We start from the raw sequence: 16,416 nt of genomic DNA on the forward strand, positions 1-16,416 counted from the left end.
GGAGAGAGAGAGAGAGAGAGAGAGAGAGAGTCAGTCATTATACAGCAAAGACGCCTCACAGTTGTGATTAGACCCTTGGAACGTGAGCACGTTTTATTCCACTTGCTACTTGACCACCCGAACCGTACCATTACAGGAAAACCCGGGGGGGGAGGCGCATTCTATATATAACATTCCCACACCAGTATTTAACCACATATTGATCAATACCAAGCATCAAATTAAATATTAGCCTCGTGTATCATTTATCTAACGATTTCTTTACGAATTATCCTTAACCTGAACCGATTTAGAGTTTGCACGACTATAAAACACCCCTCTCTCAGCCCAAACTAACTCCCCCCCTGTGTTTGATTGACGGCTCCATATTTCGTGCAGGATTTTTTTTTTTTTTTGGCTTGCTACTCGAGAAAGAAGAAAATAACAGAGTGATTCTGTGAGAGGGACGGCAAGCCAAAATAACAAAGACGGAAGAAAAGTGAGAGACAGAGAGCATATTGGGGACGAGACAAAAGACGAGAGTGGAGGGAAATTAAAGCCCAGCAGAGAGAGAGAGCAGGAGCGCGCGTGCAGGCACAGCTGTTGTAATTTGCACATTTTGTCAGCTGTCAAATATCGGTTTTAGTTGTTCTGCACGGTAAGTGTGTAATATATTTAACTCTTTCTTTCAACACGCATTTTTAAAAAAAAAAAAAAACCTTGAGTTCCTTGTAAAAAAAAAACAACAACAACACATGTATGGTTAAAATAATAAAAATAATAGTAAAGATTGTTTGTTTGTTTATGCTTAAGGTTAATTTACGACTGTTAATAACAAAATACGGCATTTCACAGCACTTGCGTTGTGACATTGTGATATCTGGTCTCTCGTAAACATTAAGCATTCGGAAACACGTTCATTTAGATAAGGCTTTACTAAAATGCTATAACAACCGATACTACTGGGGGGAAAAAAAATCGAATTTAAGACCTGATGGACATTTTTTCTGATCAGTAAACATGCTGTTTGTGTTGACATGTGCGCGCACATGTGGTGGTCTGTTACAACTGCTTTCTTCACGAGCTGCTGCTGCTGGAACATCTGTTCTGTTGTATGTTGGGTTTTTTTTTCTTTCTTTCTTTCATCAAGCCCTTTCTTGAGGGGGGAAAAACCCCCACACTTTTTTTCTTTGTTGATAGAAATATAGAGAGGTGATGTATTTGATACTTAAACTTGTAGGAGACCCAAAGACATCCGGAGGGCTTTGATCCTATGACAGTTTGTTATTTTCACACACAGAGGGTTTATTATTATTATTATTGTTATTATTATGAAAGAATGATTGATTTTTTTTTTTTTTTGCGTTCATGGGAGTGTTTTGTACAAGATATGTCACCCAGGGTTTCTGATAATGTTGGATAAATTTATTATGCTGTTAAAAATGGGCTAAGCCCCGCCCCCAAACAAGCTGGTTTCAACCGCATAGCGGTGCTACTATAAGTAGTGTACTATTAGGGCGTACTGTTTAGTATGGAAGTATGCACTTTGGGATTCGCACTATTGAGGTCTTTCTTTGCGTTGTTTTGGGTCCCTGTGGACTAACGAGACCGATTAGTCCTGTTTTATGTGTTTGTGCGTCTAGGCAGTGTGTGAGAGAGGAAGTGTAAAACAGAGGTGTATGCCCAAGCTTCGCTCCAGTGCTCCTTCAGAGAAAAGTCCAACACACATGCTGTGACAGGATCAAATTATCCATTTGAAAAAGTGCTCAGACGAGTTTTATTGCTTGTCTTCTTCACCACCCCTCTCTCTCTCTCTCTCTCTCACTCACACACACGCACTATGTGCAGGAGCGTAGCTGGGGGTCCTGGGGGGGCCCGTGACCCCCCCCACTTTGCCGGACCATACATTTTTTCAATAGCCGCATAAGAATATTAGAAAAGCGCCCACTGTAATTTTTCTAACATTTTTTAAAAAAACTATTGGCCCTTTTCCACTACCCTTTTTCAGCTCACTTCAGCCCGACACGGCTCGCGTTTCGACTACCTTAGAGCAGCACGACTCGGCTCGCTTCAGCCCTGCTTAGCACCCAAAACTCGCACGGTTTTGGAGTGGGGCTGAAGCGAGCCAAACCGAGCCGAGTGAGGCTAGGGGCGTGAGCAGACACTCCCCTGTGCACTGATTGGTGAGGAGGAGTGTCCTCACACACCCCGCGAGCACACCGGGATCTGTAAACACCGTAAACCCGGAAGAATAATAATTACGAATTAAAGCCGCAAGCGGCCTCGACGGGCCCTCGCGCCAGCGGCCAAGGGGGGCGGGGGCATGCGTCCCCGCGAAATACCTTCCACAGCTTCTGTGGCAAGAGACATTACTCCCACAATGGCGACAAAGCACAGAAATGGACACATGGCAACAATAGGGTCTCGCACTGTACGGTGCTCGGGGCCTAATAATAATAATGCCATGACTGCCTGACGGATGAGAGACAGACAGACAAACACTAAAGTATGTGTGTGTGTGTGTGTGTGTGTGTGTTTCTCTGGTGTGAAAATGTACATTTATATATGTACAAAATTTACATGTGTCCCCTCCTTATCTCCATCTCACGCTGTAAACTTAAGTCATCTTAGCTTCCCCGTGTCTGCAGTGTGTGTGTGTGTGTGTGTGTTGCTAGGACAACTGTCATGATTCATGTCATTTTTGTACTGATCTAAGGGTTCTGAGTAAGGTTCAGGCCATAAGTTCTGAAGAGTTTTGTTTCAATTAGGGGGCGCTCTGAAGTCCCTGGGCCACGCCCGGGCCAAACGTCTGTGGCTGAGAAGCGGTTACAATGACTGATGTGTGTATCAAATTTCATGAGTTTTCGTGCATGGGGAAATGCCTCAAATAAGGTCAAATGCGACAGAAAAATAATAATAATAACCCCCAGGGGCGAAAGTGCACAAAATTTGGCGTACATGTCAGGTGAGCTATGAAGAGTTTGCGTATGAAGTTTGATGACTATTGAGAAAATAGAAGATGAGATATAGATTTTTGAAGAATAAATTTTTTGGTTTTTCCCATGTCAGTAGGTGGCGCTATGCTGTACATGAGCGATTATGAGATGGAAAAACAAGTGTCTACAACAGCAACGTATAATCACAAGGTAGTGGTGTGAAGGAAAAGCATTATGGAATTATTTACCAAAAACCCGTTTTGGAGAAATTGCGTCGGCCAAAAACAGCGCCCCCCATGGACAAAAATTCCCAAAATGTGGTATACATGACATGGGAGGCAGTAAGAGGGTGGCCGTGAAGTTTGACCAAATTTGAGGAAAGATTGGATTTTTTGCCCAAAAATAGCGCCCCCAGTGGCGAAATATCACAGAAATTGGGTAACATGTCAGAAGCCCAATGAGTGATTTGCGTGTGAAGTATGAGCAGTTTTGAGCAATTAGAAGATGTCTTATGAATTTTTAAGCATGTAAAATTTTGCATTGAAAATTGATTGACGTATAACTTCTGAACGGTATAGGCTACGTGAAACGTATTTAGTAACTTTTGTCAGCCATGTCTGTAGATGATGTGTATCAATTTTGGAGACATTCCTATGAACGGTCTAGGAGGAGTTGCGCCGTCTTCGTGGCCATGCATTTCGCACAAAAGTGAAAGTACCTCACTTCCTGTTGGGCGTGGCTAATGCATTGGCATTACATTTTTGTCCGGCTTAGAGAGATACATATGCCTACCAAATGGCATGCCACTACTAAAACTACATGGCAACCAGGCACCTTAATGCGGGAGGCCAAAATCACAACGAGTTAGGGGGCGCTAAAGAGGCCCAGAGGCGCGCCTGGATCTGGGCTTCTGGTTCTCAGAAGCGGTGGCAGTCTAAGAAAAAGGAGCCAAATTTCGTGCGTTGTCGACCATGGCAAGCGCCCCAATAAGGGACTTGTAAACAGTTTGCTTGCCAAGTTTGACAAATCAGAACCTGCAATATCATTTCTGCCATAACCAGCACCCCCAGGGGCGAAAGTGCACAAAATTTGGCGTACATGTCAGGTGAGCTATGAAGAGTTTGTGGATGAAGTTTGATGACAATTGAGTAAATAGAAGATGAGATATAGATTTTTGAAGAATAAATTTTTTGGTTTTTCCCATGTCAGTAGGTGGCGCTATGCTGTACATGAGCGATTATGAGTTGGAAAAATAAGTGTCTACAACAGCAACGCACTATCACAAGGTAGTGGTGTGAAGGAAAAGCATTATGGAGTTATTGACCAAAAACCCGTTTTGGAGAAATTGCGTCGGCCAAAAACAGCGCCCCCCATGGACGAAAATTCCCAAAATGTGGTATACATGACATGGGAGGTAGTAAGAGGGTGGCCGTGAAGTTTGACCAAATTTGAGGAAAGATTGGATTTTTTGCCCAAAAATAGCGCCCCCAGTGGCGAAATATGACAGAAATTGGGTAACATGTCAGAAGCCCAATTAGTGATTTGCGTGTGAAGTATGAGCAGTTTTGAGCAATCAGAAGATTTGTTATGAATTTTTAAGCATGTAAAATTTTGAAGTGAAAATTGATTGACGTATAACTTCTGAACGGTTGATCCTACGTGAAACGTATTTAGTAACTTTTGTCAGCCATGTCTGTAGATGATGTGTATCAATTTTGGTGACATTCCTATGAACGGTCTAGGAGGAGTTGCGCCCTCTTCGTGGCCATGCATTTCACACAAAAGTGAAATTACCTCACTTCCTGTTGGGCGTGGCTAATGCATTGGCATTACATTTTTGTCCGGCTTAGTGAGATACATATGCGTACCAAATGGCATGCCACTACTACAAACTATATGGCAACCAGGCACCTTAATGCGGGAGACCAAAATCACAACGACTTAGGGGGCGCTATAGAGGCCCTGAGCCCCGGCCAAGTTTGGGCTTTTGGTTCTGAGTAGCGGTGGCAATTCTCGGAACTGGTGCCAAATTTCGTGCGTTTTCGCCCATGGCAAGCGCCCCGAAAATGGCCCAACAGCGGAGAAAAATAAAGAAGAAGAAGAAGACGGAAGAAGAATAATAATAATAGTGAACTCTTACAAGAACAATAGGGCCTTCGCCCATAGGGCTCGGGCCCTAATTACGAGAATTTCTGAAGCCTTATGCGCCTCGCCTCATCTATACGCTCTTGCCAGTATCTGTTGGCGTTGTCGGTGACAACAAGCCACAGCACCAAGACCAGCAACACTAACGACTCCATGTCCTCCATGTTTATTGTTTACTATCCGGGTCGTGAGACTACCGCTTAAAAGCTCACTGATGTCACTGTTTGCGCCGCCTAACGACATCACGTGACGTCCACCCACTTTCGCTAACTCCACCCAATGTGTCCACCCACTTCCAGCCAGCACGGTTCAGCGCGGTTGTAGTCGAAATGCAACGCCAACAGCCCCGCTCAGCTCGACTCAGCCCAACTCAGCACGGCACGGCTCAGCCCAACTCAGCCGCGTTGGTAGTGGAAAAGCGGCATATATTGTCACCTCAGCCTCATTAGGCCACCCATTTTTGATCTTTAGGTTCACGGATTTTTTCAACATATTTTTGATGATGTCGGTCGAAATAAAAATAAAAGTGTCCTTGTCCAATTTTTTTTTTTGCATGGCAAAATTTCAATGTCGGATTAAGATGATAAAATAATTTAAATTCAAGAGACACACTTGGGCGGCACGGTGGTGTAGTGGTTAGCGCTGTCGCCTCACAGCAAGAAGGTCTGGGTTCGAGCCCTGTGGCCGGCGAGGGCCTTTCTGTGCGGAGTTTGCATGTTCTCCCCGTGTCTGCGTGGGTTTCCTCCGGGTGCTCCGGTTTCCCCCACAGTCCAAAGACATGCAGGTTAGGTTAACTGGTGACTCTAAATTGACCGTAGGTGTGAATGTGAGTGTGAATGGTTGTCTGTGTCTATGTGTCAGCCCTGTGATGACCTGGCAACTTGTCCAGGGTGTACCCCGCCTTTCGCCCGTAGTCAGCTGGGATAGGCTCCAGCTTGCCTGCGACCCTGTAGAACAGGATAAAGTGGCTAGAGATAATGAGATGAGATGAATGAGACACACTTTACATACATATATATGCATATATATGCACATTGAAGGCTGATACATTCGTGCTACTTGATTCGATAGGACTCTCTGCGGCACCATCCTCTTCTAATTCCACAGTCAGATACCTGCTGCCAAAATTGCGAACTAACGTTATGGCAGGCATATTCGGCATCGCGCTCGTTACATCACCACCTTCTTTCTGAGAACCAAAGATCGTTTTGATCTTTTCATTGTTTACTTTCAACGCTTGAGAGATGAAATCGCCCACGTTTTGGTTAGTGAGACAGTGAAAAGACTTTTCTTTACCACACTTTATGCTTACGTACAGTTGAGGCGATAGCTCGGAATCCATGCTGTCAGCGTCAGCCATGGTCAGCACGAGGTTGACACTGTCGTAAAGCGGTCGTAAATACCATAAAAACATTCAAGTGAATACTCAATGTCGTAAATAGTTTCGTTTTCGGACTCGGCTGAAGTGGATATATACAACACACATTGTCGTTTGTATTTGCGATTCTAATACTTTTTACTTAAAGAAATATGACCTAGTACCAGGGATACAGTGCTGTTACAAGAAAAATATGTGACTATTTTTTTTTTACACTTCTTTTTGTACGTTTCGGCGGTTAAAATAAAGATAAAAATACGCACGGACTTTTTATTTTTCTAGCGGTAGTATTAAACTGCCATCGGCGGATCCGTGATCCGAAAAATCTAAAATAAGTCGCCTTAGGGTTTCTATAACCTTAGATTAGATTAGATAAAACTTTATTGATCCCTTTGGCAGGGTTCCCTCAGGGAAATTAAGATTCCAGCAGCATCATTACAGATAAACAGAGAAAAGAAATAGAGAAAAACTTCTAGATAAATTAAAATAAATTAAGTATTTACAGATACAAATATAAAAAGAATAAGATGTAGGGAAGAGAGGAGGGGGGGAGAGAGAGGAGGCGGGGCAGCAGGAGAGATATTGCACTTTATATTGCACATTGTCCAGTATTGCTTTTAGTCAGGCTAGGCTACTGCTCCTTCCTGTCCTCTGTCCTCCTGTTACCCCTCCTCCCCCCAGAGAGGAGTTGTACAGTCTGATGGCGTGAGGGACAAAGGAGTTTTTAAGTCTGTTCGTCCTGCACTTGGGAAGGAGCATTCTGTCACTGAACAGGCTCCTCTGGTTGCTGATGACGGTGTGCAGAGGGTGACTGGCATCGTCCATGATGTTCAATAGTTTGTCCATAGACCTCTTCTCTGCCACCATCACCAGAGAGTCCAGCTTCATGCCGACCACAGAGCCGTCCCGCCTGATCAGCTTGTCCAGCCTGGATGTGTTCTTCTTGGATGTGTTCCCCCCCCCAGCACACCACGGTGTAAAACAGGACACTGGCGACCACAGACTGATAGAACATCCACAGGAGTTTCCTGCAGATGTTAAAGGACCGCAGCCTCCTAAGGAAGTACAGCCTGCTCTGTCCCTTCCTGTACAAGTGGTTGGTGTTGCAAGTCCAGTCCAGCTTGCTGTCCAGCCACAGCCCGAGGTACTTGTAGGAATCCACAGCCTCCACCTCGACTCCCTCGATCAGAACTGGTTGTGACCTTGGTCTGGACCTCCCAAAGTCAATGACCAGCTCCTTGGTCTTCAAGGTGTTGAGCTGCAGATAGTTCCTGTTGCACCACACAGCAAAGTCCCTCACCTTGTATGGACTTCCTGTGGTTCGGGCACGAAAACCCAGCTTGTCAGAGTGTGTGAGGGAGAGGTGGATGTAAGTGCAGATATGTTAAATAATACACAGTCACTACGTTTACATGCACGTCCAAATCGAGCTGCTGTTGGTAATCGAGCAAAGGGTCCCAGCAGGGGTGCCAGAGAAATCCAATCCTACATGCACAAGTGAAATCGGGCTATTGTGCAAGGTGCATTGTGCACCCGAGCCACACGTGGCGCTACACGCCCCATCGTGTTGGTACACTTCCGGTTGTCGTCATGAAGAAGAGCTATAGTGTTGCCAGATACTGCTGACGTTTTCCAGCCCAAAACATGTTCAAATCCGCTAAAATGCACTTAAAACCCCCAATCTGGCAACACTAGCAGTTCCGTGTTCAAGCTGTTAGGCTTGCTCTAACAGACTGTATGGCTACAAACTGTCCGGCGCAGACCACTGTTTTGTAAGACAACTTATTTTGCACAATAATATTTTTCTAAAGTCCATTTTTTGCTTACAAAAAAATATTTTTTTTTGCTTACAATTTAACTTATGTCTTAATAAACACACAAAAAGTTCAATTGTTTTGTTTTTATTGACATTCTTCAGATGTTGGACATATATATAACACACACACACACACACACACACACACACACACACACACACAAATACAATGACTTGTTTATGTACACAATTCACAGCTATGCAACAGCTGTACAGATGTATTTGGTGATACAGTAAGTGAGCTAAATTTTAACAGTGCAAACAATGCCACAAAAAGAAAAGATTCATGCCGTTGTCATGATTCGTTGTCATGCCGACCGAGGCTGTTGTGTTTCCCGCTTGTGGTCTCGTCACTCGTCACTTCCGGAAGTAGCTCGACAACTAGCTCGATAGGGTTTACATGCACAAAGTAGCTCGGCAGAAATCGCATAAACTAGGTCGTGTAGCTCGATTCCGAGAAATCAAGTTCGGTTCAATTTCAGCCGAATTAAGGTGTATACATGGCATTTTGAACTTCGATTTCAGTCGAGCAACGGCAGAAATTCGATTCTCTCCATGTGCATGTAAACGTAGTGAGTGTGATATGAGCATAAAGTGCATGAAACGCACACAACAGGCAAACAATCCGAAACAGCAGGCAAAGTGGTAATTGAGGAAACAGGCAGGAGGTCAGTCGAGGCATGGACAGAATATCAGAGGCAAAACTATACAAGATCAAGGGACGAGAAACAGGAGTCGAAAAACCAGGAGGTCAACAAGAACAGGGACAGGAAGCAGGGCTCTGTAAGGCACACTAGACATGTTGTAATACTTAGCATCATCCTTGCATTGGCGCAGTCCTTAAATAGCCCAAACATAGTTCATTCATTAAAGACCGGTGTTCTTTGTTAACGGCGCGCGTGCCGGAGCTCGTTAGGCACGCACGCAGCCCGAGGTGCGCCTTCAGGTGCACGAGCCAAGGCGCGCAGGACTGACACAGTTCTGCGCAAGCGCAACACGATCACACTGGAAAGCATGGTGTAGCTGCAGTCTTTTTAGTTGCGAATTACGAGTATTTCCTCGTGTTAATAATTCGCCATGTCAAAACAAGCGAAACGTTCCTCCTTCTTTTGACGTGAAGAGAGGTAAGCAATTTATTATTTTATATATATATATATATATATATATATATATATATATATATATATATTTCCATCAAAGTTGCATTTTGTGGCTTCGAAGCCAAGTTTTAGTGCCGTTTCTAGAACACAACATCAAGAAAATGTGGAAGAAACAGCAATAATGGAAGAGCCGGTTTCTAAGCTGCCTAAAACTAGCAATGGTAATTATTTTTTGTTATATAATGTACCCAGGCTGCCAGTCACTGTGTGACCCCCCCCTTGAAAATCCTAGCTACGCCCCTGATGTGTAAGGTAGGGAGCTGTGGCTCAAACCGCACCATGTACTGAGAGATGCAGAATTTTAAATGCACAATAGTGGATTGATTGAGGGATACAAGTTTTTGGACAATGCCAAGCTTATTAAACAACACCTCTACTGTCCAGATTAGGGAGCACACACACACACACACACACACACACACACACACACACACACACAGGAGGCTGTAAATACACACCAGAGGACATCTTTAACTCTGGCTTTGGATGAGTCTGCTTCAGTGGAGACAATGGCCTTTTTATGTGTTTGTTTTAATGTTTTATGTCACTTTTTTAATATATATATATATATGTGTATGTGTGTATGTATGTTTATTACGCTGTGTTTTATGTGTTAGACGTTTTAAGTGTTGTTTGGCGTGTGTGGAAGAGAAAGCTGACTCACTTTACTGCAAAACAAGTTTACCTTCGGGTATAAATAAAGTTCCTTGAACTTTTTATGTGTGTTATAGCTCATCTCATTATCTGTAGCCGCTTTATCCTGTTCTACAGGGTCGCAGGCAAGCTGGAGCTTATCCCAGCTGACTACGGGCGAAAGGCGGGGTACACCCTGGACAAGTCGCCACGTCATCACAGGGCTGACACAGACAGACAACCATTCGCACTCACATTCACACCTACGGTCAATTTAAAGTCACCAGTTAACCTAACCTGCATGTCTTTGGACTGTGGGGGAAACCGGAGCACCCGGAGGAAACCCACGCGGACACGGGGAGAACATGCAAACTCCACACAGAAAGGCCCTCGCCGGCCACGGGGCTCGAACCCGGACCTTCTTGCTGTGAGGCGACAGCGCTAACCACTACACCACCATGCCGCCTGTGTTATAGCTGCTTATTATTATTATTATTATTATTATTATTATAACTTTATTCATCACACGCTTGTGAAATTCCTCTCTGCATTTAACCCATCTGAAGCAGTGAACACATGTGAGCAATGAGCACACACACATATATCCAGAGCAGTGGGCAGCCACGCTAACAGCGCCCGGGGAGCAGTTGGGAGTTCGGTGCCTCGCTCAAGGGCACCTCAGCCCAAGGCCGTCCCATATTAACCTAACCGCATGTCTTTGGACTGTGGGGGAAACCCACGCAGACATGGGGAGAACATGCAAACTCCACACAGAAAGGCCCCTGCCGGCCGCTGGGCTCCAACCCAGAACCTTCTTGCTGTGAGGCAACAGTGCTAACCACTACACCACCGTGCCGCCCATAATATATAATTAATAATAATTTTATATATTGCACATGTTTTGAACACAAGCCTTAAAGTGCATATCCTGGACCAATTTTGTTTTTTTTTTTAATATGAAAGCATGTCCCTTTGCACACTCATCCAGAAGGGTAATTTTGCACAAGGCCATCTGTCTACAGCAGAAAAAAATAAAACACGTCTGGAAAAATCCCAAGGGAGTCTGGAGCCAGATTCGTAATGTCACCTGCGGAAGCGCCAGCAGGCTGCGAGAGCTTGCACGGTTTCAGTGCACAGTCTGTATAGACAAAGTTTAGCAGCTAGCGATTTTGCATTGAAATATGGAATTGTCACCTGAGCGCAGTGTTACTTCACCTTTGGATGAAGAATATAATGAGATGTCAGAATTATTTCTTACCCTGGCAACAGTCAACTTGTGAATTGCCGATTTTCTTGGTCTTTTTCTCGGCTCTGCTTGGTCCTCGGCTTCCGGGTGCCTCGCATGAAGTGCTTCCGTTTCTCTCTCGTTGTCCGGTCTTTTGGGAAACGATGAGTACTAATCCCATCAAGATTGGTGTTGCTACGCTAGGGCTGCACGATTATGGAAAAAATTATAATCACAATTATCTTGATCAAAATTGTAATCGCGATTATTAATCACGATTATTCTTGATGTTAGGGAAATCACTTAAATTTTATTTCACTATACAAACAATATGAACAGCTTTCAGTGCAGAATGAAAAGAGAAATTCTGATTTCCAAATGACAAATAAATGAAATTTATCCAAGAAATTACCAAAGAATGAAGGACCATGCAACAATTACATAGCATTATACTGAGGCCTACAAGTTTTTAGCTAGAAAGACCAGCCTATCAACATGCTCTGGCTTTAAACATGAGCGAAGGCAGGTCACAACATTGCCTCCTGTGCTAAATAGTCTGCTGTTCCGACATAGTTAGCTTTTCTCTCTCACCTCAATCTGCTACCTACTCTCACGCTATCACCCCTTGAAGAAGATACCGCTCTGCGCACTTGGCCAGTGTTGCCAGATGCTGCTGACGTTTTCCAGCCCAAAATATGTTCAAAACCCGCCAAAATGCACTTAAAACCGCCCAATCTGGCAACACTGCACTTGGCTTGCTTGCTTATTTAGGGGGAGTAATGAAACCTTACATGCGTCGGTTCGCCCCCTAATGGTTTGGCGGAGTATTGGTCAAAAAGTGCTTGATCAGATATACAGCAGAGCTCGCATTTTAAATGGAAATAAATCACAATTTTCATTTAATTTAATCGTGGCAGCCAAAATCGCGATTTTCGATTAAATTCGATTAATTGTGCAGCCCTATGCTACACCCTCCTACGATACATCTGTTAACCATTTTAATAATTACGCGATAACATTGAAGAAATTTGCAGAAAATCACCAGGTCGTTTTCTCATAAACAAACCAGCGCTGACATGAGATTCAGAGGGAGGCGTCCCGCACGCGACGTCACGAAAATCAATGTTTTCCGGGAAATCCAAATGCCAAGTTTTTTCAGAGGTGGACCAATTCGCCTCAAATGACTTGATTTCAACTGAATTTTTCTGGTATTGCGCAAGATAAAAAAAAAAAAAAAAATTGCACAAAATGCAAAATGTGACAGATATTTGACCAAAGTTTAATATAAAATAGGAGAATTATATTTATCTTGCTCCTGAATTTACCCGGGATATGCACTTTAATGTTCATGCCAAGATTGCATTTCTAATGCTGATTTGTGGCTTTATGAAACTATGCCAGGGTAGGGCTGCATGCTTCAATAGTATCACTCTGGTGAAGAAGACTCACGCTGCGATGAAGCTGCATGATAATTTTGTCTTTCACAATGGTCACCATGTCAAATTAGACAATCATGGTGCCTTAAATTCTTGCCGTGTCTTGGTCAGGAGGCTGGCAACGTTCCAAGTTTGACCCCAAACAATCATTGTTCATGTCCTTGCATGCTGTCAGGTGGGAGAGTCAAGAAATGGTCATTCATGGCTGTCGAGGAAGGTTTTGTAGGAGTTTTCAAACTAGGTGAGAAAATACAAAAACATATCTGACATGCTGGACTTTGTGTCAGGGTGTCATCGGGTGTCCCAGACTCCACAGTGCAATACTTCGATTATGTCATTCGTCATTCCTGATGTTCATGTTCAGGTCTGAGGCTAGAAATATGTTGATCATGACAAAATCTTGTCAAAATCAGGCTGAATTCATGGAGATTTTGCATCACACTGAGCCACGATTTCCACGACAAAGCAACAATTGACATTTTATTGAAGATTTTCTCAATTCTTTGCAGCTTAGGTATGTCACAGTAACATGACTAATCCAAACAATTGGCTTGAATCATCTCTGAACAATCCTCTGGCGACATCATAAATTTAATTCCGACTGATGACTGTACAGCACACAACATGGCACTATTTACTATAAATGTGCAGTTTTGAAGCTTTTGGTGGAAGTGGGAGGTGTGTATCTTCAAAAATTGTAGTCGGAGCACACGTAATGGATGTGGCCAATTGGACAAATGAGTCTGTCTCTTGCCTGCTCGTATCAGTCATGAACGCCTCCTGCTTTAAGATGGTAGCATGCTATGTAAAATGCGAAACTGTAGTTATAGTTTGTGTAAGTCTATTAATTTTACCATTCTGGGGGAAAAAATTTCAGAGCTTTGTTCTGTGAGTGGAATTCATTTAAAAGAGGTCTGACTGGCTAACCATAACAAGCTACTTCACGTCGTAGCTAAAGTTAGACAGTCAATAGTAAATTGTTCAGCGATTTAGCTCATGTTGGCTAATTTGGTTTATCACTTCACTCCAGTGTTGTAGTCAAGTCACTAAACCCTGAGTCCAGTCTAGAGTCCCCAGTGTTTTAAGTCTGAGTCAAGTCCAAGTCATTAAAAAAAAAATTCGAGTCGAGTCCGAATCGAACCCACTATTGATCCAAGTCGAGTCTGAGAACAAGACTCCAACCGCACCGTTTGACGATGGCTGTTTTAACCCCGTTAACATTAGTTTGTTCCTGAACATGACGTATGAACAGGTGAATGCGCTTCTCTTTGTCAGGGAGTGTGATGTATTCTGTCAGAGATGGTTGGGAGATGGATGTAAGTGCAGAAGGTGTGTTTATTAATACAAGTGAAGACAGGTAAACGGCAGGCAAAATCGTAAAACAGTGAAGCGGGCAGTAGGTCGGGCGAGGCATAAACAGGCTATCATAGACTCGGCAGAATCAAAGACGAGAAACAGGAAATCAGGGATCAGGAAACCAAACAAGAAAATAAGGCTCGGTAATGTGTCAGCAACGCAACTCAATACTTCGCAAAGTAAGTGTGTTTTCACAGTTTTTATATAGGCGCACTGATTGCGCCTTAATCCTGTGCAGGTGCAAGTCATTTACGGCGCACACACCCGAGAGTCCGCTTGGCGCACGCGCTGTCCGGATCGCGGCCGAGAGTCTATCTGGTGCACGCACCAAAGTGCGCAGGTGTGACACTCTTGCACAAAATTAGTACAAAACTTAAAGTAGATATAAATATCTTATGCCAAATCATTATGGCATGTTACAAAAAATAAAGAAAAAAAATCCAAGTCTGAATGCAGTTAATGCACGAGTCAGAGTCATCAGTGCTCAAGTCCAAGTCAAGTCACAAGTCCTTAAAATTAAGGCAGGAGTCGGACTCGAGGACTACAAGCCTGCTTCACTCACATTGGTTTGTTCATTACGGTATTAGTACAAGAAGTTAAATGAAGTTCACTGGGCTTCAGTTCCATGTTGGAAGGTGCGTGTATGTTCATGAGGTCATTTCTAACCCACCCCCAAAACTGTCTATCACCTCATAAACTGTGCCCATTTACTTGTAAACAAATAACTTCTTTAAACCTTGTGGAAATATAACTTGAGCAATATAAGTTTGGTGCCTCATCCATTAACATGGGAGTAGGCGGGGCTAAGAATTGTAAAAATTGCAGCCGTCCACTACAGGGCCTCCGAGATATTGACTTCACGTTTATATCCGTTACAAGAGCTGCTCATATATACAGTCATTGATCCCTACCTGGGCGGCACGGTGGTGTAGTGGTTAGCGCTGTCGCCTCACAGCAAGAAGGTCTGGGTTTGAGCCCCGTGGCCGGCGAGGGCCTTTCTGTGCGGAGTTTGCATGTTCTCCCCGTGTCCGCGTGGGTTTCCTCCGGGTGCTCCGGTTTCCCCAACAGTCCAAAGACATGCAGGTTAGGTTAACTGGTGACTCTAAATTGACCGTAGGTGTGAATGTGAGCGTGAATGGTTGTCTGTGTCTATGTGTCGGCCCTGTGATGACCTGGCAACTCGTCCAGGGTGTACCCCGCCTTTCGCCCGTAGTCAGCTGGGATAGGCTCCAGCTTGCCTGCGACCCTGTAGAACAGGATAAAGTGGCTACAGATAATGAGATGAGATGATCCCTACCTGCAGTTAGCCATGGCCTGAAGGTTAGAGAAGCAGCCTTGGGCCCAAAGGGTCGCCGGTTTGATTCCTGGGACCAGCAGGAAAAATGTGAGTGGAGTTGAGTGAATGAGCAGCACTTTCCCCTCCTTCTGTATCATGGCTGAAGTGTCCTTGATCAAGGCACCAAACTCCCAACTGCTGTCCGGGTGCTGTAGCGTAGCTGCCCACTGCTCTGGGTATGTGTGTGCGCTCATTGCTCGCATGTGTGTTTTCACTGTTACAGATGGGTTAAATGCAGAGAAGGAATTTTGCTGTGCTTGAGTGTACGTGTGACAAAAATATAAAGGTGGCTTCTTCGCATTTACTGTCTGAGGTGCAAAAACTGAAGAAAGCCCTATAACCGGTTTCATTTTATCCAATCCTGAGTGATCCTTGAGTGCCTCGTAAACAACTAAATTCTAATTGGTTGCATCTCATCTCATTATCTCTAGCCGCTTTATCCTGTTCTACAGGGTCGCAGGCAAGCTGGAGCCTATCCCAGCTGACTACGGGCGAAAGGCGGGGTACACCCTGGACGAGTTGCCAGGTCATCACAGGGCCGACACATAGACACAGACAACCATTCACGCTCACATTCACACCTACGGTCAATTTAGAGTCACCAGTTAACCTAACCTGCATGTCTTTGGACTGTGGGGGAAACCGGAGCACCCGGAGGAAACCCACGCGGACACGGGGAGAACATGCAAACTCCGCACAGAAAGGCCCTCGCCGGCCACGGGGCTCGAACCCGGACCTTCTTGCTGTGAGGCGACAGCGCTAACCACTACACCACCTTTTTTTTTTTTTTTGTATATTTTTGTTAAGTACATGCCTTCTAATGCAGGGATATTCACCTAAAATTTGCGCTGGTCCCGTAAGAAAACTTCTTGCATACAAAGGTTCTGATAAGCAACTCACATGACTAAATGGTGACAGCAGTTGTGTTTTAATGTTTGACCATTAGTTATTAGTGGATAGCGATAAATAAGATGTTTTAAAAGTGGTTATACAGTATCTTACCACATTTCCTAGCA

The 16,416-nt window shown here is 44.2% G+C and overlaps 1 protein-coding gene across 3 annotated transcripts in view; it reads left to right on the plus strand.

Annotated features, from left to right (window-relative positions):
• The first annotated feature begins 354 nt into the window (after positions 1 to 354).
• ndrg2 (NDRG family member 2) overlaps positions 355 to 16,416 on the plus strand; it is a 116,897-nt gene continuing 100,835 nt past the window's right edge. Inside the window, exon 1 of one of the 3 annotated variants that reach the window (XM_060916926.1) lies at positions 355 to 637. The gene's annotated coding sequence lies outside the window, so the exon portion shown is untranslated. The remainder of the gene's footprint in view (positions 638 to 16,416) is intronic. The other 2 variants (XM_060916924.1, XM_060916923.1) reach the window with 2 other exon arrangements.

This window comes from Neoarius graeffei, chromosome 3 (genome assembly GCF_027579695.1).
Source record: "Neoarius graeffei isolate fNeoGra1 chromosome 3, fNeoGra1.pri, whole genome shotgun sequence".
NCBI lineage: Eukaryota > Metazoa > Chordata > Actinopteri > Siluriformes > Ariidae > Neoarius > Neoarius graeffei.